Source organism: Lithobates pipiens, unplaced genomic scaffold (assembly GCF_037356315.1).
Source record: "Lithobates pipiens isolate NorthernLeopardFrog02 unplaced genomic scaffold, aLitPip1_a1.2 Scaffold_8, whole genome shotgun sequence".
Lineage (NCBI taxonomy): Eukaryota > Metazoa > Chordata > Amphibia > Anura > Ranidae > Lithobates > Lithobates pipiens.
The window spans coordinates 521,486,885-521,494,627 of NW_027507903.1; positions in this window are offsets into that span (position 1 = coordinate 521,486,885).

Below are 7,743 nucleotides of genomic sequence, written 5' to 3' on the forward strand. Positions count from 1 at the left end.
CCATCCTATTCATCTTAACACTTGAACCCTTCCTGGAACAACTAAAAAGCAACCAAAACATCAAAGGGATCCGAACACAACATAAAGAATTTAAATACGCCGCCTTCGCGGATGATATTTTACTTTTTTTAACTGAACCTATAACCACTATCCCGAATCTCTTAGCCGAATTCCACTCTTTTCAATCTGTTTCCAATCTCAAGATTAATTTCTCAAAGTCGTACGCACTCAACATCTCCCTAGCACACGACATAGTGTTACAATGTGAGAATAACTTTCCATTTCAATGGAGAACTGATCACATAACATACCTTGGTATCCAAATCCCCCCCAAGCTAAGGGACCTATATTCCAAGAACCATCTACCATTATTAAACAAGTTAATCCTGGACCTTCGCAGATGGAATAAACCGACTTTTTCCTGGTTTGGCAGGGCGGCCATTCTTAAAATGAACGCCCTGCCAAGGCTACTCTACATCCTACAAGCGGTCCCTATTCAGCTCCCACTGACATTTTTCAAGACATACAAATCCATCTGTTCCAGGTTTCTATGGAACGGCCAAAGACCCAGGATTAGCTTCCAATTCCTTACACGTCCAAAATCTTTAGGTGGCATAGGCCTACCCGACATAACCAACTACTGTTATGCCGTCCACCTTTCCCGAATTGCCGATTGGAACTTACACGCAACTTCTAAAGATTGGGTCTCCCTAGAATCATCCTTTTCACTTGCCCCCCTGGGCTCCATTCCGTGGTTCAACCCGAAAAGCCTTTCAGTGTCTATAAAAAGTCATCCATTAATTGGTCCGACTTTGCATTACTTCCAACGCATCTGAAAACAAACACAGATTTCGTCTATTCCCAGCCCGTTAACGACGTTCAAACTAAATTCGGACTTTCCTCCAGGTTTGTCCACCCAATTCCTAGGTCCAGAATGGACAACGTCCCAATCCAGAGCAGGTAACTTTTTCTCCAGAGGTGAATTACTGTCTGCAGCAGACGTTGCAGAAACACTAGAGATGCCCCCTATCCCCCTTTGGCCATACATTCAAATATCCCACTTCCTCCACTCATTAAACAAAAATCAGGATTGCTCCCGTGCACTAACTCCCTTTGAAAAACTATGTTCCCAACAATCCCCACAACGACACCTGATAGCCTACACACATGCACTTCTCTTTGACCATTTAAGCCCGAGGGACTACGTTGCTTACAATCACTGGGAAGAGGATTTGAACCTTTCCCTGACAGACGAGCAATGGAGTAATATCTTCCTAACCACGCATAAAGGCACATTAAATGTTAGTTCGCAAGAGAATAATTATAAGGTACAAACCAGGTGGTATCATACTCCAGTGAAACTAAGCAAATTATTCCCGAACGCACAGGACAGGTGCTGGAGATGCCTCTCGGATACAGGATCATTCCTACACATTTGGTGGTCCTGCCCCTTGCTGGTCCCTTTCTGGTTAGAAGTCTGCAAAATCACTACACAGGTTACGACATATACTATTGAACCTTCTCCAGCTCAGTGTCTATTACATCTCTTTCCCGGATCCCATAACACCTACCATAAATCCTTAGCCATGTTTATGCTAAACGCAGCAAAACAATGTATCCCAACCAACTGGAAATCCAGCCACGCACCCACAGTTACAGAATGGTTCAGCAAGATCAATCATTCGGCAAAAATGGAAGAGCTGATACACATTGCTCGTGACACGCCTTCGAAATTTAGTTCGAAATGGGCCTGTTGGATCCACTTCAAAACCACCCCTACTTATTCTAATCTTTTGAATGGTCGTCCCTGAATCCTGCTAGCTTAATAGACATAAAAGACGTTCTGCCCTTCCTGTGATAGTTAAGCTTAAAACTCCCCCTTCACAAACCAAATGGCTACTTGCAACAATCCCGGGGGGCAAACCCACAAAACCCTTCTGCTTTACCTCCATTTCTCCTACTTGTGCTAATTCTCTCTCACTCTCACTAGGTCCCCTAGCTACCCTCTCTCTTACCTTCCCCTTCCCCACACCCGCTCTCCAGATCCCCCTCTTCTGAGCATATGACTTCTTCATTATACGCATTTATAATCCTCACCAGTCATTACCTTCCATTAGACCCTAAACTCCACGAAGAATTACTTAGCGATTAAGGACTAGGCTCACACTAACCTTGGCTGAACAAGACTATAAGCTCTCTGATTGACACAGATACCGCAATCCCCATTTTTCAATAGACACGGTGTCCAGGGGATATCTTAGGTGTGTCTGGGAGTGTGTTTATTCGTAGACTCCTCGACTCCACTTTAGAATTATAATGGTATGTGAACCAAGCCTAGTACCCTCTCTGGACGCAGCTCTGGGAATAGAGCCTAGCTTCCTAGACATTCGACTTACACTGGGTCCGAACAGTACAAACCGCATTAGCGTGTGAAAAGTATTGCAAAATCGTTTGAGTTGGTGATGATTCTGTTTTTTATCCTTTTATTATCTACATTTTGATACGTTGTATTACCAATACTTGTTATCTGAACAAACTCGGAAGAGATCTGTTTGTTTGTACTTACAGTTGTTCCCCTGTATTGCAATAAACTTCAATAAAATTTTCTTTTAAAAAAAAAAATAGAGAATGTGCAGTACGGAGTGTATGGCGGTGGGTAGTATGTGCAGGAGAGGAGTATGGGGTGTATGGCGGTGGGTAGTATGTGCAGGAAATGAGTGCTGAGTGTATGGCGGTGGGTAGTATGTGCAGAAGAGGAGTATGGGGTATACGGTGGTGGGTAGCATGTGCAAGAGAGGAGTGTAGAGTATACAGCGGTGGGTAGTATGTGTAGGGAGAGGATTGTGGAGTGTAAAGTGGTGGGAGGGATGTGCAGGGAGAGGAGTGCAAAATGTATGGTGATGGGTAGTGTTTGCAGGGCGAGGGGGGTGGAGTGTATAATGGTGGGTGGGATGTGCAGGGGGATGAGTGAAAAGTGTAGGGTGGTGGGTAGTATGTGCAGGGAGAAAGGTGTGGAGTATATAGCTGTGGGTGGGGTGTGCAGGGAGACGAGTGAAAAGTGTATGGCGGTGGGTAGTATGTGCAGGGAGAGGGGTGTGAAGTGTATAATGGTTGGTAGTATGTGCAGGAGAGGAGTGCGAAGTGTATGGCGGTGGGTAGTATGTCCAGGGAGAGGGTTGTGAAGTGTATGGAGGTGGGCAGTATGTCCACTGAGAGAGGTGTGCAAAGTGTATGGCAAAGGGTAGTGTGTGTAGGGTGAGGGGCATGGTGTGTGTAGTGGTGGGTGGGATGTGCAGGGAGACAAGTGAAAAGTGAATGGTGGTGGGTAGTATGTGCAGGGAGAGGGGTGTGAAGTGTATGGTGGTGGGCAGTATGTGCAGGGAGAGGGGTGTAGAGTGTATAGTGGGTGGGTAGTATGTACAGGAGAGGAGTGCAGAGTGTATGGCAGTGGGCAGTATGTGCAGGGAGAGGAGTATGGGCTGTAAGGTGGTGGGTAGTATGTGCAAGAGAGGAGTATGGGATGTACGGTGGTAGGTAGTATGTGCAGGAGAGGATTGCAGAGTGTACAGTGGTGGGTAGTATGTACAGGGAGAGGATTGTGGAGTGTAAAGTGGTGGGAGGGATGTGCAGGTAGAGGAGTGCAAAGTGTATGGCAAAGGGTAGTGTGTGCAGGGTGAGGGGCATGGTGTGTGTAGTGGTGGGTGGGATGTGCAGGGAGACAAGTGAAAAGTGAATGCCGGTGGGTAGTATGTGCAGAAAGAGGGGTGTGGAGTGTATAGTGGTGGGTGGGATGTTCAGGGAGAGAAGTGCAAAGCGTATGGATGTGGGTAGTATGTGCAGGGAGAGGGGTATGAAGTGTATGGGGGTGGGTAGTATATGCAGGAGAGGAGTGAAAAGTGTATGGCGGTGGGTAGTATGTCCAGGGAGAGGGGTGTGAAGTGTGTGGTGATGGGCAGTATGTGCAGGGAGAGGGGTTTGGAGTGTGTTGCAATGGGTAGTATGTGCAGGAGAGGAGTGTGGAGTGTATGGTAGTGGGTAGTATGTGCAGGGAGAGGAGTGTGAAGGACCCCCCATCTCCCCCCACTAAGTACCAGGACCCATCACATCAGTGCCTGACCTCACAAATGCGCTTGGTCAAACATTCCCATAGACACACTCCTAAACCTTGTGGACAGCCTTCCCAGAAAAGTTGAAGCTGTTATAGCTGCAAAGGGTGGGCCAACTCAATATTAAACCCTACGGACTAAGACTGGGATGTCATTAAAGTGGTTGTAAACCCATTACAACCATGTTAACCTACAGGTAAGCCTATGTAGGTGCAAAAATATCTCCCAAACCTAAAAGGTTTAGGAGATATTTGCAGGAATAGCGGCACCGTTGTATATGCTGAGCGTGCGGTTTCTAACGTCGATCATGCCGTTAGTGGCGGCACCAGCGCGCATGTGCGGGAGTGACGTCATTGCGGGTCCGGCCAGTCACAGCGCTGAAGCTGCGATACCCGGAAGTTACTCTGGGATAGATTGCCACGTCGGAGGAGGCGAATAAGGGCCAATTCCGGGGCTTCGATGTCAGGTAAGTAATTCCTAATGAGCTAGTATGCTATGCAGTCGTGCAGTCTCTGGAATATACAAGTGGAACATTTTTTTCTGGAACATTTTTTTTTTAAATGTTCATGGCAGGGCCTCACCTGCCATGAACATTAAAAAAAGAAAAATCGAGCTTCCAGGGTATGCAGCCTAAGTCCTACCACACCACAGGTAAAAATGTGAGGCTCCCATGACCTGTGGTTACAGAAGTATGGGGCTCCTTGCACAGCCTGTCAAGCTAAATACGGAGCGGTCACTTTAAATACAAGCTGGCACACTCTGTTTGCAGCAGACTGGGTGGCTGAGCTCACAGTGCCTCTCACGTCTTATCAGAAGCACTGAGCTCAATGAATAGCTTGGAGTCTTGGACCAATGGTAAAGTACCATTGGTCCCGTGCCATTGGTCCCAGCTGTCCAATAAAAAGTGTCATAGAAGGGGCATGCGTCTAAAAGACAAATGCTCCCTTCCAGCCCAGCCATCTTAACTACAAGGAAAAAAGGCTAAGTTTATGTGTATAAGATTTACCCACAATCCCATCTTTTTCTCACCCAGTTAAGAGGGAGAAACTGATTCTGTTGAAAAGGTACTGTTATATTCAAGCTAAATCATATATTTTTATGCTGTTAAAAACTTTATATAATAATTATTTGTATATTACTTACTTGTGGTAATTAACCCCTTGCCACCTAGGCCAATTCTTACACTTCTCTCCTACATGTAAAAATCATTATTTTTTTGCAAGAAAATTACTCAGAACCCCCAAACATTATATATATTGTTTTAGCAGACACCCTAAGGAATAAATTGGTGGTCATTGTCACATGGTATTTGCGCAGCAAATTTTCTTAAACACATTTTTTTGGGGAAAAAAAAGGTTAATCACTTACAGACCGAACCATTTTGCTGGTCAAAGACCAGACCACTTTTTGCGATTCGGCACTGCGTCGCTTTAACTGACAATTGTGCAGTCATGCAATGTGGCTCCCAAACAAAATTGACGTCCTTTTTTCCCCACAAATAGAGCTTTCTTTTGGTGGTATTTGATCACCTCTGCATTTTTTTTCGCTATAAACAAAAATAGAGCGACAATTTTGAAAAAAAACGCATTATTTTTTACTTTTTGTTATAATAAATATCCCCCAAAAATATATAAAAAAAACATTTTTTTTCCCTCAGTTTAGGCCGATACGTATTCTTCTACATATTTTTGGTAAAAAAAAATCGCAATAAGCGATTATTGATTGGTTTGCGCAAAAGTTATAGCGTTTACAAAATAGGGGATAGTTTTATGGCATTTTTATTAATAATTTTTTTTTACTAGTAATGGCGGCGATCAGCGATTTTTATTGTGACTGCGACATTATGGTGGACACATCGGACATTTTTGACACATTTTTGGGACCATTGTCATTTATACCGCAATCACTGCTATATAAATGCAGTGATTCCTGTGTAAATGACACTGGCAGTGAAGGGGTTAGCCAGTGGGTGGCAGTGTAGGGGTTAAGTGTTCCTAGGGGTGTGTTAATAACTGTTGGGGGCTGGGCTTTCATTTAGTGAACACTGATCTCTGCTCCAATCACATGGAGCAGAGATCAGCGTCACTAGTTGCTAGGCAGAATGGAGAAATGCTGTTTACAACGGCATTTCTTCATTCGGCCGCCCCGTGAGACGATCGTGGGTATGCCCGCGGCGATCGAGTCCAAGGGACTCGCGACCGGACTCAAGGGGGTCCCGACCAGCACGGGAACGCGCCGCTGGCAGCGCGCTCCCGATGGCAGGGCGGCAAATTTAAAGGAACGTACAGGTAAGCCCATTTGTGTGCCCGTGCCATTCTGCCGACGTACATCGGCGTGCACTGGTTGGGAACTGGTTAATGAATACAAAAAAAACCCACTAAAGTTAACCAGATTTTTTTGTATAATGTGAAAGATGATGTTACACTGAGTAAATAAATACCTAACATGTCACACTTTAAAATTGCGCACACATGTGGAATGGCGCCAAACTTCAGTACTTATAAATCGCTCTAACGCTTTAAAAAAAATTCAGGTTAGATGTTTAGAATTACAGAGGAGGTCTAGTGCTAGAATTATTGCTCTCACTCTCTCACTCAACGATCACGGCGTATGTAACCTGTGTGTATCTGGCTCTGATACTAGCCAGTGCCTCACCAGCCACTGACCTCACCACATGGCCCTGGTATATACCCAACCAAAATTGAAGCTCTGCTTCAAGCCCCATTAGTAAAATAACCTGGTGATTCAATCTCTGTCAGGTGCAGCTCCCAAATGGCTCATCTTGTCCAATTGTCAATGGAATACATGGGAAAGATGGAAGCACACACCAAAAACCCATCAATTTTCAAATGTCATCAGAAAGGCTTTAACTCCATCCCCTCCCAAACCATTCCCCCAATGTGTTCAACATCTCATGGGATTAATCAAAGATGACCTCTACAATTAAACACATGATGTGTGAAACATGTTAGGGGGGCATGGTTCGGGAGGGGATGGAGCTGAAGTCACCCTGTCACAATAGAGTGGCTTTCAGTGTGTGCTTCCATCTTTCCCCTATACTCTGTTCTACAAGTCACCGTCTTTGTAGACCTGATGAATTTTAGGTATATTATCAACGTTTTATCACTTTCACCAAGCAATTCATATTTACCTGTGCACCTTTATCATTTGTTCTTTTGTGTATATGTAACAAAGCCTGGGTGCGCATGCAGCTGCATGAATCTAGTAGAACATAAATTCTGATTTTAAGGCTTTCTGGCTTAAGTACCATTTTACCTACACAAGAGATAATGTAAGAATGATAAAACTGGTATAAAGCTGAAACTTCAAATATTTCAGGTCTACAAAGACAATGACTTTTAAATGTTTGGCTACATGGTACATATAGAAGTGCATAAGTCTCACAGTACAAAATAACAGAGGAGCTATGTGCTGTATACAGTATAAGACAAGTTTTGGTATAACATATAATGTCCAAATATTCATCTGCGTAATCAAACCAAATGCAATTGTATTTGCTTTGCAAGTCGATGGTATAAAGCAGCCTTTCTCAACTGGGGTGCAGCCACACCCTGGGGCGCTGCCTGGTCTCTTCAGGGGTGCCCTATCAGGTAGCTTGATCCAAGCCTGCCTTAAA